Genomic DNA, 24758 nt, shown 5'->3' with positions numbered 1-24758 from the left:
AACCAAGAGGATTCTGTACACAATAGCAGCCACGTTACGCAATGACTAAGAATGGCAAACTGAACCCTTCTCAGCATTACAAGGATCTAAGACATCTCCAGAGGCCTCGGGATGGAAAATGTTGTCCACATCCAAAGAAAGAACTATGGAAGTCGAGTTGCTCTCACTTATTTTTACCTTCTGTTGAGTTTTGTTTCATCTTTCTGATGGTTCCTCCTATTGGTTTTAATTTGTACTTACAACTTCACTAATGTGAAAATATGTTTAATGGGTATGTAAATGTAAAGCCTATGTCAGATTGTGTGCCGTCTTGGGGAGGGTAGGGAGGGGGAGAAAAAGTGAAAAAAATTTTCAACTCAAAAGCATATGGAAAAAAAATTAAAAAAATAAAAATTTAATTTAAAAAAAATTAAGGATGACTAGGGAAGTATTCTTCCAGAAGGGTGAGGGTTTGGATAAGACTTGAAGGAAGCTAGGGAAACTAAGAGGCAGAGATGAGAAGAAAGCATTGTAGGCATGGGAGACAGTGAGGGATAATGCACAGATTTGGAAGATAGAGCATTGGAGATAAGAATTGCCTGTCTAAAGAACAATAAAGAAGCTAGTGTCACTGAATTGCACAGTAAGTTGAGGTGAGTCAGATACAAGAAGCCTAGAAAGGTAAGAAAGGACCAGAAGAGCTTTTTTTAGAAAAAGGATTTTGTGCTTTATCTTGGAGATAATAGGAGGTTACTAGAGTTAATTGAAAAGGAGAGTGACATGGTCAGACTTGTGCTTAAGAAAGGCCAACTTGACAGCTAAGCAGAGGATGTACCAGAGTGGTGAGGAGTGACAGAAAGCTGTTGCAATAGTCCAGGTGTGAGGTAATAAGGGCCTGTCCCATAATTGTGCTAGTGTCAGAAGAGAAAGCTAGGTGAAGCAGAGGATGGAGCAATGGGCTTACAATCAGGAAGACTCATCTTCATGAGTTCAAATGAGACCTCAGACACTTACTAGCTGTGTGACCCTGGGCAAGTCACTTCACCCTGTTTTCCTCAGTTTCTCACCTATAAAATGAGCTGGAGAAGGAAAGGGCAAATCACTCCAGTATCTTCACCAAGAAAACCCCAAAGTGGGGTCACAAAGAGTTGGACATGACTGAAACAACTCAACTACAACAAAAAAAAAGAGAAAAGGGAGCATGCGCGAGCTGTATTATGAAGGTAGAAACCACAGGATGTGGCACCTGATTACTTTGGGTAGTGGGCAGTGAAATAGCACCAGGAGTCAAAGATGATGTCTTGGTTTCAAGTCTAGGTGACTCGGAGGATGCACAAGCCCTCAAAACTGAAAAGGAGGAAATGTTTAGAGAGAAAGATGAGTTCAATTTTGGACAAGTTAAGTCCAAAGTGCCTCTGGGAGGTCTCACAAAGACAAATCCACCATCACTTTCTGCCAATAAGAAAACTGGTTGGACCATCAAATAAGCAACTTATAAAGATACCAGATGGTCAAGGAATTTACTCATCCACACATTTCAATCTGCTGTCAGTTTCTGGAAGGATTCTAGCACTTCCTGATTTCTGCTGACAGCATTGTCACCTTTCTAGGTCCCTTGATTTTCTACCTCAGAGTCATCAAAGACTTTTCCCTCTCTCATCCCCATCCCATGGCCAATCAGTTGTCCAGGCTTATCAGTTGTCTACGACGTCTCTTAACATCTGTCCCTATCTCTCCACTCACACAACTGCTACTCTACAGGGTCCTCATTACATCTTTGAATTATTCTAATAACCTTCTAATTGGTCTCATTGCTTCAAGTCTCCCCCCACTGCAATCCATATTCCTCATAACTGCCAAGTTGCAATTCCTAAAGGACATGTCTGACCATGTCACTCTACTGCTCAAGAAACTTCAGCAGTTCCCCTGTAACCTGGAGGATGAAGTCCAAATTTCCCTCTTTGGCATTTAGAGCCCATGACAATCTGGCTCCTTTCTGTCGGCCTTTCCAGATATTTTCATTTATTCCCTCTCATACAGAAAAACAGTATAGTATAGTGGATAGAGAGCTTGCCTCAGGGCTAGAAAGAGCTGGGTTCAAGCCCTCTTTTTGACACATATTGGTTGAGTGACTCTGAGCAAGTCATTTAGCCTCTTATTGCTCTAGAACAGTGTCCCTGAGACTGTACTCCAAGTCAGTCCAGCTTATTAGGACTCTCCTTCCTCCCCACCCATGTTGCTTACAGTCAATGGACACCCTGGCTTGGGCGTCACCATGCCATGATGAGACATTGGAGTAGGAATTTGTGAAGAAATACAGGGTGTGCAAAAGTAGACCATAAATCACCAATGAAAAATAGCCCAATGGTTAACATGTAACTAATGCATACAGGAAATGTGTGATCACTACAGCATTCCTGAGTTCTTTCTAGGGCCACCATTTCGGGGAGGGGTTCACTCTAGCTAACTTTCATTCCTCTCCTGACCCTGTTCCTGACTTTTGAACTTTAAACACCTTTGGTATCTCCTGATCTCCTCCATATCCCTCCATTTAATTTGTTAAATTAATTCAACTCAATAAATATTCATTAATCATGGGATTTCTCAATCAATCAATGATTTATTGATCAGTCAATCGGTAAACATTTTTTCAGTGACTGTTCTGTGTGCCAGGCTATACTAGAAGCTGAAGATACAGAGACAACAATAAAAGAAAGGAGCTTGCATTCTAATGGGGGAGACAACATTTAAACACATAAGTAAGTACAAAATATGTTTATGCAAAGCAAACTCAAAGTTATTTGGAGAAGTTAATAATAATTAGAGGAATAAAGAAGGGCCTTGATTAGGAGGAAATGGGGCAGAATTGAGGGGAGCTCCAGAGCCAGGCTTGAACCAATAATTTTACTTTTATGAAGAAGTCTAAGCCAGGCCTCCACTGAACTCTTCCTTCAGTGTTTCATCACAGCATTCTGGTGACCCTGTGCTCTCGGAGGCGAGGTTAGTTGACAAACATATTCTGGCAGATCCTACCAACCTGGCTTCAAGGACTGACCCCGTAACAGATGATGGCTAGTGTGGCTGCTGTCCGAGAACCAGCCCATCCAAGTTCTGAGAGGTTCCTCCAGAGGAGGCTGGAAGGGGGAGAGAGAGGTTTTTTTCAGGCTCATCTCTCCCAGATGACCTGCTAAACTTCTGAGGGCTTGCGGCCCATGTAGGTTGAGGAGGAAATAATAGTCATATCAGCCACAGCTCAAATGCTTGAAGCATTAAATTTGGTAAGAAATCCAAAGGTCTTGGACTGGCATGGCAAAAATAAATATACTTATTAAGAAATAATCCCTTCCCATTAATAAATATTGGCTCTGTGAACCTGAGCACATCACTTATTCTCCACAAAGTCTCAGTTTCTTCACCTATAAAATGGGGATAGTAATAACAACTATCTCATAAGGATGTCAGAAAGATCAAAGTATGTAAGGCATTTTGCAAACATTTTTGTTAAATAAACAATTATTTTACAATTAACAAGCATTTATTTTGTCTCTCTCTAACCTTCACCCCCCTCACTGACAAAAAAAAGTAAAAGAAAAACAAAATCCTTGTAACAAATGCATAGCTAAGCCCACTGTACCTTAAAGTGCCAGCCATCTTGCATGAGGAAGATGACACAAAAGAGTGAGAATCAGGTATCTTCTCCTTTTAGTAAATTGGAGTTTTTAGGTTTCCTGATTACATGGAAAGCTAGTTTTCAGCGTTCATTTTTGATAAGACTTTGAGCTTCAAATTTGTTTCCCTCCCTCTCATCTCCCCACCCCCAGATGGCAACCAATCTGATATAGGTTATACACGTGCAATCATGTTAAACATATTTCCACATTAGTTATTTTGTGAAGGAAGAAACAGAACAAAAGGGGAAAGCCACAAAAAATCCACATCTGCACACACACAAAGTGAAAATAGCGTGCTTCGATCTGCTTTCAGGCTCCAGTTCTTTCTCTGGAGGTGGATAGCATTTTCCATCATGAGTCTCTTGGAAGTGTCTTGGATCATTGTATTGCTGAGAAGAGCCAAATCAATCATAGCTGATCATCGAACAATGTTGCTGTTACTTTGTACAATGTTCTCCTGGTTCTGCTCACTTCACTGAGTATCAGTTCATATAAGTCTTTGCAGGTTTTTCCGAAGTCCACCTGCTCATCATTTCTTATAGCACGATAGATTCCATTACCATTCATATACTGCAACTTGTTCAGCCATTCCCCAGCTGACGGACATACCTTCAATTTCCAGTTCTTTGCCACCACAAAAAGACCTGCTATAACCCAACCTTCAGCTTCATCACAACATGTGCACATAATGCAGACATGTATATATACATGCATGCATGCATCTATCCTGGAAGATATGAAGGGGATAAAGGGGGCTACACATATATCCTGCATGGACCCAGCTTTGAACCTGGATCATTCTAAGGACAAGTTAGCTCTTTGAAGGCATGGACTGGCACATTTGTGTTTTCATATCGCCAGCACCTAGCATGGTGCCTGATACAAAACAAGTACTTAATAAGCATTTAATCATTTATTGATTGATTAACTACAATTGTAAGTAGTCATTATCTACCTGCTGGTGGAACACACAGTGCCAATCTCTGCCACTCCTGAATTCTCCCTCAGTCATTTGCTTCAGGGGTTGGATGGAATTTAAAGGAGGTTCTCCAGATGCTCTGAGGAGGGAATCTGTGAGATAGAGAGGGCAAATGTATCTTTTGCATATCAATAAATTTCTTTCCTCACCTGTTAAGCAAGGATTGCTGGAACATGTTTAAGAACTAGCTGAGGAGGGGGAGGCAGAGAGTGGAGGAAGAATGTGTACACATACATTTTTAAGTTTAATCTGCATTACCAACACTTTCTTAAGTCTAGGCAATCAACAAACAGTAAGTGAAGTCCTGAGTTTTGACAACGGCTGTAGTAGTAAGGGAGATAATCCAAGCTAGAGTTAGGAAAGGAAACATTCAATCCATATGGACACATACATACATATACACACATGTATAGATGTATATAGATATGTATATATAAATACATACATGTGTGTACACATACATTATATATATATTTATTTTTTTATTTTAGTATTTTAGTCTAAGGTTTTCTCTACAGGTATGTTTTTTGAAAGTTCAAACTATGGTGTCAAGAACCATCAACTTCCCAGTGCTGAGTCCAGTGCCCATAGACCCTGGGGAGTTCCCTGATTTCTCTTGGAGTTTCTCAGTTCACTTCCTACAGAGGATCTTCCTAATCCTCCTGAGTTGTCAGTATTCAAATCTCCCTGACAAAGTTACTTTTTCATTCAATAATAGGTAGCACCTATTATAGCACCTTAAGGTTTGATAAGCACTTTATATATGCTATTTCATTGGATCCTCAAAACAATCCCAAGAGGGAGTTACTATTATCCTCATTTTACAGATGAGAAAACTGAGGCAGACAGTAAGCAATTAAGTGACTTGCCCAGGATCACACAGCTAGTAGGTGTCTTGAGTTAGCATTCAAACTTGGATCCTCCTGACTCCAAGTCCAACACTCTATCCTCTGTGCCACCCAGCTGCAATGCTTATTTTGTATGCATTGTAAATATTTTGTATTTACTTCTCTTTGTCTGTGTTGTTTTCCCCAAACAAAATAAAATTTCCTTGAGGTCTGGGGCTGTTTTATTCTTTTGTCATTGTATCCCCAGAGCCTAACATAGTGTGTATGTTGGTTGCTTTACTTAATAACTTCTTGTAGGATCAATGAGTATCTTCTAACTGAATCCTCTTTTGAGCCTTTGTTAAGGTTCAAAATCTCAATTGGTTGCTTAGGAACCAGTTTTAGTGACTGGTAAGGGAGATAATCCAAGCTACAGTTCATCAGGGCTACCCGTTATCTCTGGGTTTCGGCAGAGTTACCCTGGAATGGAGGATAAAGCAGGAGCTCAATTTTTTGTGTATCTTCATTACACAAATCTGAGCAAAAATAAACATGAAATGTATCATCAGATGTTTTCAGGGGAAGGAGATGGATTTGCTAATACCCCCATCGCTTCATTTCTTATGTGCAAATGAAACAGTCTGTGAGTGTGTTATAAGAGAAAAAAGAGCTGGCAAGCAGATCTCAATTTCAGGCTTTCATGGTCTGGCTGTTTCCAAGTGCAAGGAGTTCAATAATCACACGGAAATGGTTTTTTCATTTCCCACACCAGAGTTTCTGTGGCCATTACATTACTGGAACTGTATGTGGCTGCTAACACATTCCTTTAAATATCTGCTTGCCAGATGCTGGTGCCCACCCCTCTACTTTTGTTTCAGCACCTGAGAAGTCACCTCAGTGAGTGAGTTTCCAATAGGCGGCTCTCAGGCTGACCTATGACCCAGGCTATATCCATTCAACTCTCTCTTTTAGATGTAGTTGGCGAGCAGGCTTTCGGGCTACACGGGGCACCACCATGAAACCATCCACAAGCAAAGAGAAGGATGAGCAAAGCTCCTAGAAGCCTCGGGTCACTGAGCGGCAATGTTACTTCATTCTTACAAGCCTCATTTGGCCTTGATTCTACCACTCTTTTACATGCTGTATACCACCAAAGATGAAGTAGTTGGAAAATTGTACCAATATGAATCATCAACATTGACCCCAACTAAATAATAATGATGTTATTGTTCATTGATTAGCCATATCCAACTTTTCTGGACCTCATTTGGAGTTTTCTTGTCAAATATACTAGTGTGGTTTACTATTTCCTTTTCTAGCTCATTTTGCAAATGAGGAAACTAAGGCAAACACGGTTAGGTGACTGGCACAGGGTCACATAGCTAGTAAGTGTCTGAAGTCCTCCTGAACCCAGAGCTGGTGCTCTGTCCACTGTACCAGCTAGCTGCCTAATGATAATAATAATAATGATGATAACAACAACAACGACAACAATAATAATAGTAGCTAACATTTATACAGTGCTTACTATGTGCTAGGTACTTTATAATTATCTCATTTGATCCTCATAGCAATCCTGGGAAGTAGGTGCTGTTATGATCCTCATTTTACATTTGAGGAAACAGAGACAAACAGAAGATAAGTGATTTGCCCAGGGTCACACAGCTAAGAAGTATCTGAGGCTGGATTTGAACTCAGGACATCCTGATTCCAAGCTCAGAACTCTACCCACTTCACCACATAGCTGACCCTCATCTGTGTAGAAATGGAAACTGTTCAAACACAGTTATTTTTGTCTCTGAAATGCATTTCCAGCTCTGTTTCTTCTTCTAATTGCTCAGGATTATGTTGTTATCCTCTTTATAAAATATAATAAAACCTCTATCATCAAGTACGGGGAATAAAGAGTTCCAATTAATAGTGAGCTGCCTGGTATACCCTATGTGGATTTTTAATTTTCAGACTAGTATATAATCAGACAAACTTACTAATAAAATAATAAAACATGGACCTGTGATTTCATAGGTTTTGGAACTTTCTCCCCAGTGCAGATTTACAGCCGTCTATGACTCACTGGATAAATCTCAGGGAGCCGCCTAAGCCTTAGAGGGGTTAAGCAACTTGCTCATGGTCAGGCAGCTAGGGATTGTCAAAGCAGGGACTTTAACCCTGGCCTTCCTCATTCCAAGTCCAGCATTCTACCCTCTATGCCACTGGTCTATGTCAGTGGTTCCCACTTAATGGTTCATAAACCCCTCAAGGGTTCAAGTACTGATATTAAAAGTCTTTAATTGTACCTTAGGCAGTAAATCATTGCCCAGCTTTGTTACAAAGATTATATTTTCCCACTGTATATTAAGTATGTACATTTTGAAGCATGATAGGTTTGTTTGTGCAACATTTGAAACTAACATGATCATGAGTACAATGATTTTGGTGTTTCATCAACCTCTGATTGCTTCTAAGTAAAATCTTCTTGCAGTTTCTCAACCTGTCATCAAATTATTTCCAAACCTATGTAGATAGATAGAGGTATAGACAAGGATACAAATATAGGTATATATGTGTGGGTGTATGTACATATATGTTCACCATTTGAGGACAAACCAGCTAAACACCTGCATACATTCTCATTTGCACGGCACCAACGTAGGTCCCATTTTCCCCTCTCTTATCCTGTAATTGTATCTTAAAATCAGGTTATTAGAGTAATCATAATTAAGATGTTAGGATCATTTTGTTTTTGGTGTTCTTACAGGACAAATGTCAAGATATTTGAAAATCACAATCATTTGGCAGTGTTGAAACCATCATGGACCACCACAAATATTGTACAGAAACATTGTGCTGCTTTAACTGCAGTATTAAGATTTATTTGAACTTATCTTCCATTTACGTTATTGTTCTTCTACCTAGTGGGTTTTCAAATGAACTTGTTAGCAACATTGATCGGTCGTTTAACAGAGTTTCTTAGAGAATGTAGCCAATGAGCCAATGGCAGAAAAGAAGAAAGTCATATCTGAAGGCAATTTTTCCTTATAAAGATTATTTTATATGTAAACATTGTTTTAAAAAAGATACAATGTATGCAATGGAATATTAAGTTCATTTATGATTTAATGCAGTATCTGTTACTATCCAGTTGAAAAGGAACTATTTTACATCATAGCTAGTTATTAATTTTTATCAGCTAATATGATGACTAAAAATGTCATATATACACATATATGTATATATCCATGTATACATATATATATTTTTTCAAAGTCCAGTCCAGGTAGAATTGTCCTGGAGTCAGAAGCTTGGAATGCTAGTTTGGGGCTCAGGAAAATAGTCAGATTCGGCATTAGGCTGTCTCAGCATGAGAACTTGTCAGATTCTCCTAGCATTTTCTACCATGTATTTATATGAGTAAGCATTTTCATTTTATTCTTGTTTAAATCAAGATACAAAAATGAACTCATTATGGAACCCAATTTAAAAATGTGCTTGTCAAGCCAAATATCTCTAACATTTGTTTAAATTTTTAAAGGTCTGACATTGCAATTAAGTTTATGTATTACTATGACATTGTTAAAGATCTTCCGAGTGTAATTTACTTTATTAAAATGTTATTTATATTCAACAAAATTTATAAAATAAATACATTTCATATGAAGGCTTGATTGCAAATAATAAAAGTATATAATATATTCAAGGATTGCTTTTTTAGAGGATGTTCAACATAAATATTTATAATTATTTTATAATTTGAGATTTGTTATTTTATATTTAGAATTTTCATGATTATATGTAGAATAAAAGTTTATATTTTATAATTATGATTATGTGATGCTAATTGTAATTAGAGTTTTATGGGCAAAAAATTATCAGTTATAGTTATATATAATATATAGTCATATACAAAAATAATCAGTTGTAGTTATTGTAAACCCTTAGAGAATATTAAGAATAGCATATTAAATTGCCCTTGGGGATAGACTTGGGTTTTTTTTGCATACAGAGAGGGATTCATGGAACAAACAAACAAACAAAAAAATCATTGGAAACTACTGCCCTGCAGTAGACTTTGTACAAGTCATCATTGTGGTTTATTGATTTTTTTTTTTTAGTCTTGTCTGACTCTTCATGACCCTTTTGGGGATTTTCTCAGCAAAGATATTGGAGTCGTTTGCCATTTCCTTCTCCAGATTATTTCACAGATGAGGAAACTGATGCAAACAGGGTTAAGTAACTTGACCAAGGACACACAGCTAGTAAGGGTCTGAGGTCAGATTTGAACTCAGGAAGAAGAGTCTTTCTGACTCCAGGCCTGGTGCTCTGTGCACTGCACCGTCTAGCTTCCCAGTCAATGTTAGCTATTAGCTATTATTACTTCATTCCTAGCACTGATATCTAATTGATGATTTAATTCTGTCTCTATTATCTACCCCAATAGACTGTAAGAACCTTGAGGTCAGGGATGGTTGCGTTTTTGTCTTTGTAGCCCCAGTGACTGACACATAGTAACACTTCATGAAAACTTAATAGTCTCAGTCTTAGGTTATGTGAGATATCCCGGTCCTCTCTACCCTCCAGTAGAAAGTAAGTTCCTTGAGGTCCAGAATTATTTTCCTTTGATCTCTGCATCACCAGTGCCTGGCTTATAGTAGGTGCATAAACAATGCTTGTTGGTTGACTTACCAACCAAGAGAATTTTGAGGGTGCACCAGGCCTGCTCTTGTCCAGCCACAGTCTAGATGTGGGAATGTTGACTGTTAAACATTGGAGGTTAGTTCCATATTGTATTCAGGTTCTCTAAAATCTGGACACAGGATTTACAGGATAAATAGAAAATAATTAAAAGAAAGAAGGCAGTAGAACTAAGAGGGGTTGGAAAAGGCTTCCTGTAGGAGGGAGACAGGGTTTTCTAGTTTGGATATAAAAGAATCCAGGGAAGCCAGTAAGCATAGATGAGGTGGGAGAATTTTCCAGGCATGGAGGACAGGAAAAAATGCCCAGAACTGAGAGATGAAGGGTCTTGCTTGTGGAACAACCAGAAGGGCAGTGTCACTGGGTTGAAGAGCACAGTCGGAAGACTGGAAAGGATGGAGGGGGCTTTGAACACCAAACAGCATTTTGTATGTGCTCCTGGAGGCAATAGGGAGCCACTGGCATTTATTGAGCAGGAGGGTGACAGGGTCCGACCTGTGCTTTAGGAAAATCACTTTAGTGGCTGAAATGAGGATGGACTGGAATGGAGAGACTGGAGGCAGGCACACCAACCATCAGGCTCTAGAAATAGTCCAGCTGTGAGGTGATACTAATTAGCTGCGAGACCATGGGCAAGTCATTTAACATGGCTGAGCCTCCATTTCTTTAAAATGAGAGGATTGGACTAGATTGATGGTTCCATGATTCTGTGACCCTAACATGAACAGATGCCATTGAAAGAGAAAAGAAAGTAGAGACCCAGGATTCAAGTATAGGGGCTTGGAGAGGGAAATGTTAAATTCAGCTTTAGATATTGTGGGGCTTAAGATTCTAATCTAGGAGTAAAAAGCTCAGTATGTTAGTTTGGGGCTCAGGGAGGTGATCAGGGCTGGTGTTCATGATCCTTTATTTCCTTTTCTTTGTTCTGGAAACTATAGCCCAGAGAAACCAGATCATCCACCTGAACTCAGCAGTTCACAGTGAAAAACCAGGTCTCCTGACCTTAATTTAGGGATTAAGTTGCTAACCCATAGTTACATCAAAACTCACTCATAAAGTGAAAAAGGCTAAGTACCCTCCTGAACAGATAAAGGGGTGAGAGATTACTATTTTTTTTTCCAGTGGAATGCAATATTTTTCAGAAAGCAGCAAAACAAATAATAATAATCCATATCTCTCTGAGAGAAGCGGCATGGTATAGAGTGTGCCTCCAAGCCTGGAAGACTTGGATTCAAATGCCGCCTCACTACCTGTGTGACCTGGAGCAAGTCACTAACCTAACAAGATGCTGACCTCCACTGGTAGAAAGAGTGCCTTCGACCAAGAGTTCTTCATGCTAGAAAATCAGAGGTCTAGTCCCTGACCCCTCATATATCTAATATGCCTTGAGGTTTACATAGCACTTTCCTTACAACAACTTTGTGAAGTTAGTTGAAAAAGGCCATGTATTATAGTGGTGTGAGAAGTGGAAAGGGAAGGAGGGGAAAGGAAGATGTGTGTTTGGGAAGGGAGTGAGGCATAGCAGCTATTTGAAACTGTCCAGCCATAGGAATACACAATTAAACTCCTAAAAGACTAAGATTACTGCCCTCACCCCCTTCATTTCTCCACTTCAAGCAACAGACCCCTTATTTTCAATTTGAATAACACAGATCAGGTTAGCATCATTTTGCAGCTGAACGCCTGGCATTTGAGTTAATCACGGGCATACAGCAAACCTTTCTGTAGAAGGTCAAATATAACGTTAGTCCAATTGTGGGAGATCTGCTATTTTAAATAACATCTCTCTTAATAACAGCTATGCTCACACTGATGGTGACAATGTAATTTATTACAGAAATGTCACAAAATGAGCAATCTCTTTAGTCTTAACTTTCCTGATCACAGTCTATGAGGGGAAAATGTCAGTTGGGAGTGACCAGACATTTTTCATTGTTCCCAAGTCCCTCTTTCGTCAAGGCTTGACTTTACAAGCTTAATTTGGAAGCTCTATAAGATCCCACTATGATAATCACAGGACTGGAAATGAATTACCTCCATACCTAAAATGACTGCAATGAATTCTGTTCCTGAGCAGTGATCATGTAAAGGACAGTGGGAAGCCCAGTGTTCTTCATCATAGAGCTGTTAGCACATAAGAGCAGCTTGGTAATGGCACAGGCTTTTCTGAAGGAGAACCAAGGAGAAGTCTTGTCCAGATTCTCCAACCTAAAGCTCCAGTTTTGGTATAAAGATGGATCCCCTCTCAATGACAGAGACCACTTTATCTGTATGGTTGTATCTCCAGGCCCAGTGCCTGATACAGAATAGGCACCTAAAAAAATCAGTCAAGTCAATGAACATTTATTAAGTCAGAGTTTGTGCTAAGTGCCAGGGATAGAAAGAAAGTCAAAAATAGCCCTTGCCCTCAAGGAGCTTACCTTCCAATGGAGCAGATATTATGCAGATAAGTATGTACATTCATAGCATTGTACATATCCAGGGTAAATGAAAGGTCATCTCAGAGGGAAGGAACATGGATTGGCTTAACTTCTCTCTATTCTGTACCTGCTACTTTAGCTGCTTCAACTCCACAGAACAAGATGCCCCTCCACGGTAACCACTGGCCCCCTCCCCCTCCCCCCTCCCCCCAGATTATAAATTCCCTGAAGGCAGGGGCTGTCTTTCTTTTAATTAACTGTATCCCTAGCACTTAGTACAGTACCTAGCATACAGCAGATGCTTAACAAATGTTTTCTTGGATTGGATTGGATGTTGGGCTTCGCCAAATTGCAACACTGCAATCAGATTTGGAAGGGCCTTCTGGCTACCTAGTCTAACCCACACCTGAGGAAGAATTTCCTCGGTTGCATACTCAACAATGGCCTGACATAGAGTATGTAGGCACTTAATAAAAATGTATTGATTGATTACTGATTAATTGGTCATACTGCCTTTGCTTAGAGACTTCCAGTGAGGGGGGAGCTCATTACTTGGCAGGGCACCTCAGTCTACATTTGTACAGTTCTACCTGGGAGGAACTTTTATCCCAATGCCAACCTTAAATTTACATCTCTGCCACTTTCCCCATTGCTCCTAGTTTTTGCCCTTTAGAGGATCCATAAACCAGGCCATGAAGACATTATTTAGTACCACAAAGGAAGATTTTCCTCTCAAAGAAGTGTTAAGGAAAGATGAATATTCTTGCAGTTGACGACTGTCTTCAGCAGGTATTGGGAATCCATGGGCAGGAGGGAAAAGGGAAGACATAGAGCTTGGCTCATCGCATGGGAGAGGAACAGTAAGAATAGAGTTGAGTATCTCAGCAGAGTATCTAGAAGTCCAAAGTCTGGAGTGAAATCATATATATGAACACTGGGGTTCAAACCTCAGCATAGAGGGATGAGTTGATCAAAGCTACAACCAGGAATTCTAGGACAAATTCAATTGAAGTGAGTAGGGAGGATTTACACTAAGGTCGGCATACCCTGGGTAGGTAGAGTTGTGCTATGACACGGTATGACCTGTCTCCCAAAGGGTCTTCCGTCCTAGTCCCTTGTGCTCTGGATCATGGCCCCCAGATTCTCAAGCCCCAGAAGAGGAAATATTGAGGAAATGAGAGTAAGACATGCTCAGCAAAGGTGTGCCATAGTACTGACACTCTGAGAGGAGTGGCTGCTTAAGAGAGGAAGAGCACTGACTATACACACATACACACACACACACACACACACACACACACACACATACACACTTATACACATTGACACCCTGTCACAAACTCTGGTTGCCCTGTCCTAGTTGATGAATTGGATTATAAAAAGGGCCATATAAAAGAGGAAACTGAAGGGATAAATGAACTCTCCCCTGCCCAAAAAAGCAAGGAGCAGAAGAATGTGCAAGCACATTCTACCAAATATTTTAAGAATAATTAATTTTAATATTCAAATAGTTGTTTAAAACAGAAAAAGAAGGGATCTTAGAAGTCCTTTCTTTGATACAAATATGGTCTTGTTACCTAATCCAGGGAGAGTCAAAACCAGGGGTGGCAAATCTGTAGCCTCGTGGCCATATATGGCCTTCTAGGTCCTTGGGGTTTGGCCTTTTGACCAGATCAGGTTTTACAGAACAAATCCTTTATTTTTTTGTTCTTTTTTTTAAAATACAAATTTATTTATTTTTAGTTTTCAACATTCACTTCCACAAGTTTTTGAGTTCCAAATTTTTGCCCCATCTCACCCTTAACCCTACCCCAAGATGGCATGCATTCTTAATATCCCTTCCCCTAGTCTGTCCTCTCTTCTATCTCTCCCCCCTTCTCTTATCCCCGTTCCCCTTCTACTTTCCTGTAGGGCAGGATAGACTTCTATACCCCATCTCCTGTATTTCTTATTTCCCAGTAGCATGTGAAAACATTTTTTTAAATATATGTTTTTAAAACTTTAGGTTTCAAATTTTCTCTTCCTCCCTCCCCACCACCCTCATTGAAAAGGCAACAACTCAATATAGGTATACATGTGCAGTTATGCAAAACACTTCCATAGTAGACATGTTGTGAAAAACTAACTCTATTTCCCTTAATCCTATCCTGCCCTCCCATTTATTCTATTCTTTCTTTTGACCCTGTCCCTCCTCAGAAGTATTTACTTCTGATTACACCCTTTTCCAATCTGCCCTCCTCTCTGTCATCCCCCTGCTCTCTTGTCCCCTTCTCCCCCTATTTTCCTGTAGGGTAAGACAGATTTCCATACCCAATTGAATGTGTATTATTCTCTCCTTAAGCCAAATCCTATGAGAATAAGATTCCTCATTCCCTCTCACCTTCCCCTTTCCCCTCCACTGTAAGAGACTTTTCTTTTCTGTTTTTTTGTGAGATAATTTACCCCATTCTACCTCTCCCTTTTTCTTCTCCAAGTATAATCCTCCTCATCCCTTAATTTTATTCTCAGATATGACCCTTAATCTTCAACTCACCCTGTGCCCTCTATCTATCTATCTATCATCTATCTATCTATCTATCTATCTATCTATCATCTACATACATATAATTTTTTCCTCAACTACCCTAATACTGACAAAGGTCTCATGAGTTATAAATATCATCTTTCCATGCAGGAATGTAAACAGTTCAATCTTAATAAGTCTCTTATGATTTCTCTTTCCTGTTTACCTCTTCATGTTCCACTTGAGTCCTGTATTTGAAAGTCAAATTTTCTATTCAGCTCTGGTCTTTTCATCAGGAATGCTTGAAAGTCCTCTATTTCACTGAATGACCATTTTTTCCCCTGAAGGATTATACTCAGTTTTGCTGGGTAGGTGATTCTTGGTTGTAATCCTATCTCCTTTGCCCTCTGGAATATTATATTCCATACCCTGCGGTCCTTTAATGTAGAAGCTGCTAAATCTTGTGTTATCCTGATTGTGTTTCCACAGTACTCGAATTGTTTCCTTCTGGCAGCTTGTAATATTTTCTCCTTGACCTGGGAACTCTGGAATTTGGCTATAATATTCCTAGGAGTTTTCCTTTGGGGATCTCTTTCAGGAGGAGATCTGTGGATTCTTTCAATTTCTATTTTGCCCTCTGGTTCTACTATATCAGGGCAGTTTTCCTTGATAATTTCTTGAAAGATGATGTCTAGGCTCTTTTTTTGATCATGGCTTTCAGATAGTCCAATAATTTTTAAATTCTCTCTCCTGGATCTATTTTCCAGGTCAGTTGTTTTTCCAATGAGATATTTCACATTGTTTTCTAATTTTTCATTCTTTTGGATTTGTTTTAGTGTTGATTTCTCATAAAGTCACTAGCTTCCAATTGCTCTATCCTAATTTTTACGGAAGTATTTTCTTCAGTAATCTTTTGGACTTCCTTTTCCATTTGGCCATTTTTTCTTTTTATAGCATTTTTCTCCTCATTGGCATTTTGGACCTCTTTTGCCATTTGGGTTAGACAATTTTTAAAGTGTTATTTTCATTATTTTTTTGGGTCTCCTTTAGCAAGCTGTTGACTTGTTTTTCATGATTTTCTTGTATCACTCTCATTTCTCTTCCCAGTTTTTCCTCTACTTCCCTTACTTGCTTCTCAAAATCCATTTTGAGCTCTTCCAAGGCCTGGGACTGATTCATATTTTTCTTGGAGGCTTTGGATGTAGGAGCTTTGACTTTGTTGTCTTCTTCTAGTTGTATATTTTGATCTTTTTCACCAAAGTAAGATAATATAGTCTGACTCTTTTTGTACTGCTTACTCATGATCCTGGCCAGTTACTTGAGTTTTAAATTCTTTGTTAAGGTAAGAGTCTGCTTCCAATGTGGAGAGTGTACTGTCCCAAGCTTCAGGGGTTTGTATAGCTGTTTTCAGAGATACTTGTAGGGACCTGTAAATTTTCACTTCTTCCGAGGTGGAAGATAAGGGGCAAGGTGTTTACTCCTTTCCTGGCCTGTGACCACAAGTACTTCTTTCTGTCCTGTAACTGTGAGGAGGGGCTTCTCTCCACAGCCACTACAAGCTCCTCCACGCCAGCGCTCCTCCTCACCCCAGCACCACCGCCCAGAACTGTAACCCTGATCCAAACATCGGCAAAGCAAGAGATTCCTGCTTCAGCTCTGGCAAAAAGATCCCTGCAATCCCTCTCTGACCAGCCACTGGATGCCCCCTCAGTCTGTGGGCCGGAAGCTCGGGAAGCAGCTCCCCCCCCCAGCCATGCTCTTGGGGAATGAAGCTGAGACCCCGCCTTCCTCTCTGACCACCGACAGAAACAGACTCTTCCCACTGACCTTCTAAGTTATCTTTGGCATTGGTGGATTGAGGAGTCTGGAAAGCTCCACAGCAGCCCGAGATTCAGTCCTCTGAGGCCTGCTCCAGGTTTGCTGGGGCCTACGCGCCCACACAGCGCTGCGCTGCCAGCCCAGCGCGATACACCTTTCTGATCAATCATCCAGGTTGTCTTGGGCTGGAAATTTGTTTCACTCTGTCTTTTTGTGGGTTCTGCTGCTTCAGCCTTTGTTTAGAGCCATTTTTTATGAGTATTTGGAGGGGCTTGGGGGAGAGCTCAAGCAAGTCACTGCTTTCACTCCACCATCTTGGCTCCACCCCCCCCCAGAATAAATTCTTTTAGGAAGGGAATTTGCTCTGTGAAGCTTGGATTTAGTCAAAGGGCTGTGCTTGAGGACCTAGAGGGACACATGTGGCCTCAAGACCCCAGGTTCCTCACTTTTGGTCCAAAGAAAGAAATAATCCTACAGAATATTTACATGGTCCTTTACATTTATAGTTTTCCTCATACTGAACCAGCCCTGCATTCCTGGCATAAATCCAACTTAGTCATAATGTTTAATCTTTGCGCAACATTGCTATGGTCTCTGTTTTTGTTCATTTATTTTCAGTCGTATCCAACTCTTTCTGACACCGTTTGGGGTTTTCTTGCAAAGATACTGAAGTGGTTTGCCATTTTTTCTCCCATTTTACGGATTAAGTAACTTGCCCAGGGTCATACAGCTAGCAAGTGTCTGAAGCCAGATTTGAACTTAGGTCTTTCAGACTCCAGGCCCAGCACTGTAATGCAGATTCAGTGTAAAAGTGTGTCTTGCCTTTTCATAGATCCTTAAGTTAAAGCTCTCTCAGCAGATTGTGGGCCTTGGCAAAAGAAGGCAGAAGCAAAGAGGAGAATACCCTATCTAATTCTCCATAACTACTGGCTAATTGTCATTATTAACAGCAATTAGCTGCTGCTCTCTGTCCATCTTTATTCTCTAGGCTCCAGCTGTGACCAGGAACTCAATCTCTTCCCCCACCCTCATCTCTCCTCTCTCCCATCACCCACCTCAGGCTTCTGGTTTTTGAGCATTCATCATAACAAGCCCAGCCAAGACCCCTCTCCCACCCTCCACCCTGCTGCCAATCCCTGCTCATCTCCCAGCCATGTGTCCCACCTCCCTCTACTCTCACTTTCAACCTCTAGTACGAATAGTAATCAGACTCATATGACCATTACTGAAATTTGTATATCAATCAACTGATCTGTGGCTTCACTCATTATCCTTGTAACACCCCTGATTATAACACTTCTTTCTGGATTTTGTTGTTTTTGTCATTGTTCAGTCACTTCAATTGTATCTGACTTTCTGTGACCCCTTCTAGGGTTTTCTTGGAAAAGATACTGGAGAGATTTGCCATTTCCTTCTCCAGCTCATTTGACAGATGAAGAAACTGAGGCAAACAGGTTAAGTGACTTGCCCAGGGTCACACTGCTAGTAAGTATCTGAGGCCAGATTTGAACTTGGGAAGATGAGTTTTCCTGACTCCATGCTCAGGACTGTATCCGCTGCATTACCCAACTGCCCTCCCTGAGGGCAGTGACCAGGTATTTTCCTTTCTTTGTATTGTCAGCACTTACTACAATGTTTTGTACATAGCAAGTCCTTATTAAATGCATATTGACTGACTACAAACTTTCCATAGCTTCATAGGATTATTTATCCAGAGGGACCTCAGAAGCCATCTGGTACAAGACTAATTTTGTAAATGAGGAAACAGATGCCCAGAGTGAAGAGAGTTGTTCAGGATCATATGGGTAAGATCATGGTTCTTGAGCTGGGAGGGTCATCACTGGCTGGCCCCCATACCTGGAAGGCCCTTGCTCCTCTCTGCCTCCTGGCTCTTCTCGCTTCCTCCAAGTCTGAGAGAAAATCCCATCTTCCTTAAAAAGCTTTTCCCAATTCCTTCTAATTCTAATGCCTTCCCTCTGTTGATTATTTCCAATTTATTCTGTTTTTGTTTTGTCTCTTTAGACTGTGAACTCCTTGGGGAACTTTCTTTTGATTTTCTTTGTATCCCCAGGGCTCAGCACAATGCCTGGTGCCTAAGAGGCACTTAAATGTTTATTATCTAGCAGAGGCCATATAGCCATTTTACAGATGAGGAATCTGAGACCTTAGTGACTTGCCCAAGATCACAGAGGTAGCAAGCATCAGAGGCAGGATTTGAACACAGGTCCTTTAACTCCAAAATCAGAACTCTTTCCATGGAGCCCCGCTACCTGTTGCTTATGAGTTGCTAGGGCTGAAAAGTTTATCCACTGATGAACCTTTCAAACTTACCTAGAAAGATCCTCAGGAAATAGACATGTTGCCCATGACCAGCCCTTCTTAGAGCCTTCTCAGCTTCTGACAGCACAGGGTCACCTCCACCCCAGGGGGAAGCATCCATAATAATCCCCCTTATTTTTCAGAGTCTGTTCCCATGTAGACCTATTCAGGACAATAATGTCCTTTTCCCAAAGACCTTGGTGGATTTTCCAGCTATCTGCACATTCATCTTTATAATAACCCCCCAGAGAAGAGCTATTATTTTATAAGTGGAGAAAATGAGGCCCAGGCTGTGAATGATTTGCCCTTGTTTCAATGAGTTCAGGAGAGAATTAAAAGCAATTCCAGAACTGTACCCAAGGCGTCAAACTGTTTTGAATAAAAGTTGGGCTCTCCATGGACATGAGTGCTGATTTTCTGGAGGCTCAGACACAGTGCCTACCACGTGCTTTTAGCCACCAAGAAGAAATGAACATTTTCTTTTCCCTTTCATTTTCAATGCTCAAGCAAGAAAAAAATTTATAAATATGGATGAAAGGATCTCTAACATTTATAGCATTTTCTATGAAACTGGATACAGGGCCCTATGAGCCCAATTCTTCTGATAATCCTCCAAAAAAAGTGCAAAGAAGGGGGATGCCTACAGAACAGAATGAGATTAATTGACCTTCCCTATTCCTGGTCACTCAGACACAGCCTCCCAGGTCTTTACTCTCCAATGATTTTACGGGGAATTCAGTCCAGTAACTTTCTTGCACCCTGAATCAGCTCCTTTCACTGCAGCAATTAGAATGATGGGTCCTTGAGTCCAAGCAGTTTAAAAATGATGGGGAGATTGAACCATAGGATCATAGCCCTAAATCCAGAAGGGACATCAGAGGCCAAACCACTCATAGCCTAGATTACATCAGGTTTTGGACAAGTGACTTGTATCAGTCCACTCATTTCAAATCTTTCATTTGATTTTAAATTCCTCTCCAAATGAGCCATTATATGGAAACCCAAAACTCTCACTAGGGAGGAGGAAAGGAAACCCACAGACAAGACCTATGTGATCAAAGGAGATTTATTAAAGGATATTCCTTACACCTGACTGGAGACAGGATTGGGATGCTGTGGGCCACCAATCTGCATCCAGACTAGGGAAGGCGGTAGGGGCAGCTAGGTGGCGCAGTGGATAGAGCACCGGCCCCAAAGTCAGGAGTACCTGAGTTCAAATCTGGCCTCAGACCAAACACTTGACACTTACTAGCTGTGTGACCCCGGCCAAGTCACTTAACCCCAACTGCCTAAAAACAAACAAAAACAAACAGACTGGGGAAGGGGGCCAGTGACAGTACCAGAACCAGCCATCCAACTCTCCTATTTGGAATAGGAAAATCTTTCTCTGATGTATGTCAGCCAGTTTCCCTTCTCTGCAGGGGCTCCAGCATGGTGATTGGTGGGGAACAAAATGGTACTCTCCTTCCAAATCTACTCTTTGGGATGTGTAAGGGCAGTGAAGACTTGAGAGGAATGGGAGTATGGGACTGGAATATCCCTTTATTTGTCCACGATTGACTAACAAGAAAGACAAGGCAAGTTCTATTTATGAGACCAGAAGCTAACAGCCCATCTGTGCCCAGATGAACACTTTATCTGTGAAGTTACGAGGAAAAGAGGGAGAGACTTTCCTAGCTGCTTTGGAGGATGAAAGGAAAAACCAAGAGATAATTAACACACAGAATGAATGTTAATTATCTGGCATGTGGCAGCAAAACTGACCTTGTGTTGTTTTCTCAAATGAGGAATCCAAGGCCTTTAAAATGTGCTTATGGGAATTTTTCCTCCAGTATGCTACATGTAAAATGCTAAATTAGATTTCCTGTGGGGTGGGGAATAAATTTCCCCTATAGAGAGATCCTAAGAAGAGAATAAAGATTTTCCTTATTAATATAAGTATTGTTAATCTTTGTGATGGATACAGTACTTCCTAGTCAGGAAGAAATGAGTTCAAGTCTTGCCTTAGACACTTGTGACCCTGCACAACTTGTATAACCTCTCTTTGGCTTTGTAAACAGTATTGGCAATGCTCAATGGCACAGCTAGTAAGTGTGTGAAGCTAGATTTGAATTCAGTTTTCCTGACTCCAGCTCAGTGTTCTATCCACTACACTGATCTGTGCTGTCCTTGACATAGACATTCTCTCCAGTGATGCAGATTGCTGTCCGTCATGTCTGCCCAGCCTGGGTGATTCTCATCCAGATCTTCCCATAAGTCACTGCAGGGGTTCACCTGACATGCTGAGCCTTCCTTGTTTGTCCTTAACCTCAAAGGGCTAAAAACAAGAGTGGACAACATTTATCCAGAGCTTTAAGGTTTGAGAAGCAAAACCAATTGTATCTCATTAGGTCCTCACAACAGCCCTGAGAGGTAGGCTATTATTATTCCCACTTTGCAGATGAGGAAACTGAGGTTAATAGAAGTTTAAGTGACTTCTCCAGGGTCAATAAAGGTCTGAAACAGGACTTAACGCAGGTCTTCCAGGTGCCAAGTGCAGCATTCTATCTATTGTACCTCTCAGCTGCCAGTGGACCGCAAGCCTCTCTCCCCACAAAATCAGGTCATCCTTTCTTCACATGTACATTTTCATTCTATTTTTTACTCCAGTTCTCCTTTGCAATGATGTTTATATGTGTTGCAGCCAGCTCCCACCCACCATGTGCCTCTTCACTGCCCTCAAAGTCAAACATTTTAAATTCTTCGTGGTGTTCTACCACTCATGACCATAAATGGGCTTCTGGTTAAGGGAGCAAAAAAAGAGGCAAGGTGGTGCTGTGCATTGAGACTTAGAAGCAAAGCACCTGGTTGGAATTTCCCTCCAATTCTCTTTCAGTGACCTGGGCCAAGGCATGCCACCCCTCTGGCCTCAGTACTCTCACCTATCAAATGAAGACTTTGGACTTAAAGACCACGAGATTCCCTTCTACCTTGAAATCTGTGATCCTATAAAAAGTTTGGAATCATTAAATGCCTTTGCAGTTCTCCAAAAGCAATCCAGGCCCCTCATCTCCTCTTGTTTGACTGCCCATTTGCAGCACCTGTCAATAGACAGATAGACAGATTGATAGATCAATAGGTAGATAGATAAATAGAAAGATAGACAGATAGATACAGAATGCTAGACACAGATATACACAGATGATAGATATATGTAGATAGATTGACAGATATAACTATAGATAGATATGGATATATATGCATATGTATATATACACACGCATATGCACATATACATATATTGTTTTCTGTCATGTATGCACTTATACATATATCTATGCATATATGCACATGTATTTGTGTATAGGCACATATATGTGCATATATACATATGCATATGTGCCATCTATATTTATGCACCTAGCTAGTCTATATAGATATAGCAAGATTAATAGATATAGAAACATATATACACGTATGTGTATGTATGTCTTCGTCAATAGTGATAGTGATTTGGATTAGATATAGACCTAAACATAGACTAGATCATAAAGATATTGACATACAAATAGGCTTGCCTGTATATTATATGTATGTGTGTATATATATGTATGTATGTACATATGCATATGTATATATGTGTGTGTTTGTGGGGGGGATGGGTATGGCAGATACTGCGAATGGACAATGAGTTGGGATCAGACTAGATTGTCTTTGGAAAATTGCAAAGATTGTTTTAATAACTCCAAATTTTTCAGAGAAACAAACTTGGAGCTGAAAAGGAACTTCAAGGCTATCAAATCCAAGCTCCTCATGTATGTCTGTCTTTTTCTGTGTCTACATCTATGGCTAGAGCTATATCTAAATCTATGCCTTTGTCTATATTTGTATCTATACATAAATAAATACAAATAAGGTTATCATTGACCAGGCAACAGACATTTTTCATCTTCTTTTTGTTTTGTTTTTCCCCATATGTGACTACTAAAAAAAAAAAGTAAGCCAAAGAGGAAAGAATGGTTTGGGTGTATATGATACCATAGGAGGACGTTAGTTAACAGTGCTTTATTGCTATACACAGAGAAATAAGGACAGTTGTCAATAGGAAATGATATGCATGTGTGGCCCCCATTTTCCCACAGTCCACGAGCAGCCCAGCCACGACCGGGGGCTCAGATGTGTAGTGGGATGCACACTCTAATCCAAGGCCCAGAGCTGCTCAGGGGTTCAAGCTTCTATAGAATCTTCAGACAAAGAGCAGACATGGCACGAACAGGAGATTGCCACATCACCAGTGGGGCTAGGCAACTGGGTAATGTGGGCCAGTAAAATGAGGGATGTGGGACAGGAGCTAAAGGGTTAATTCTAACTCTGTCACAGCAAGCGAGAGAACAGGGCACCACCTAGTCCCCAGGTAAGTTAAGCTTTAGCGTACATGCACCCCAAGTTGTCCTGGGGCCTGGAGCCAAACCAGTCAAACTGGTCTTCAATGGATTACAAAAATAACTTGGCACTTTAGGGCAAGATGCTGTGTGAAGGTCTCTGTTCCACCCAATGAGGTATCTCCCATGTAACCATCAAATCTGCAATGCAAGCTCCTTAGAAGTAGGTATTCTTTTCTTTACTGTTATGTGTTTCCGCAGTGCATAGCACAATGCCTTGGAACATAGTAGGGGCTGAATAAGTGCTCCCCAATTGGTTCATTGAATAATTCTTGATGAGACATCTAACAGTGTTAACCTTTTTCCATTGACCCTCAGGTCATTACTATCAGCTGAGCCATAAGTCAGTGAGACGTGTGCTGTCCAAAGTGTTCACCACCGTCACGGAAAGGCCAGCAGAGTCCAGGTCAAAAGGGAGAGTCTCTGTAGATGGCCTAGTTGGTGCTCCATATTATACAGGGCCTTGGGTTGGTTGTACCTAATCCTGGAACATCTAAGACCCTCCTAAATGAGATCAATAACCCCTAAAAGAGTTTGTCCTAACCATCCACACAAGTCCCGCTGTAGAGATTAAATGCATAGTAATTGATACAATGTAATAACACAGTGTGAAACCTTTTTATATGATTGGTGCCTGAACAGATTTGGGACTTTGCCAAACAGATCTGGCTTCAGAGTCTTTCCCAAAGTAACCTCCTTCAAGAGCAGGGTGCATGTTATCTAATTTGTAAGTGTTTACTTAAAGAGGTCCCAATGCATGTCCTATCCAAATTATCTATCTGAAGTTCTAATACATCCCTGTGCACGGTTGGCTGACTCCCACATTATTTGGCAGCTTTCCAAATCATTTCCTAGACTGGGAAAGATTTCTGGTCCATATTCCTATACTATTCTGATTCCAACATACCTGGTCAATCCTCTGCTCAATCAGTGTAGAATGAACTGCGGTAGGTAAATTTGTTTTATACAGAGATAGATTTAGAGAGTTAGGGAGACAGAGATAGAGGCAATTCAGATGGAGATGGATTTTTGTAAGCCTATTTCAATAAAATTGGTTTCCTTTGTAGTTCTATGCATTTTATTTTATGCACTTAAACACATTCTGAGAAGGGGTCCATAGGCTTCATCA

General features: G+C 40.6%; 1 pseudogene; it reads left to right on the top strand.

Moving 5' to 3' along the window:
- LOC110196002 (uncharacterized) overlaps nucleotides 1–24111 on the top strand; it is a 78715-nt pseudogene extending 54604 nt beyond the window's left edge.
- The last annotated feature ends 647 nt before the right edge of the window (nucleotides 24112–24758 follow it).

Source organism: Phascolarctos cinereus, unplaced genomic scaffold, assembly GCF_003287225.1.
Source record: "Phascolarctos cinereus isolate Bilbo 61053 unplaced genomic scaffold, phaCin_HiC Scaffold_4;HRSCAF=312, whole genome shotgun sequence".
NCBI classification, from domain to species: domain Eukaryota; kingdom Metazoa; phylum Chordata; class Mammalia; order Diprotodontia; family Phascolarctidae; genus Phascolarctos; species Phascolarctos cinereus.
Note: the sequence above shows the minus strand (reverse complement) of the source record. Positions and strands in the feature narration are given on the sequence as shown.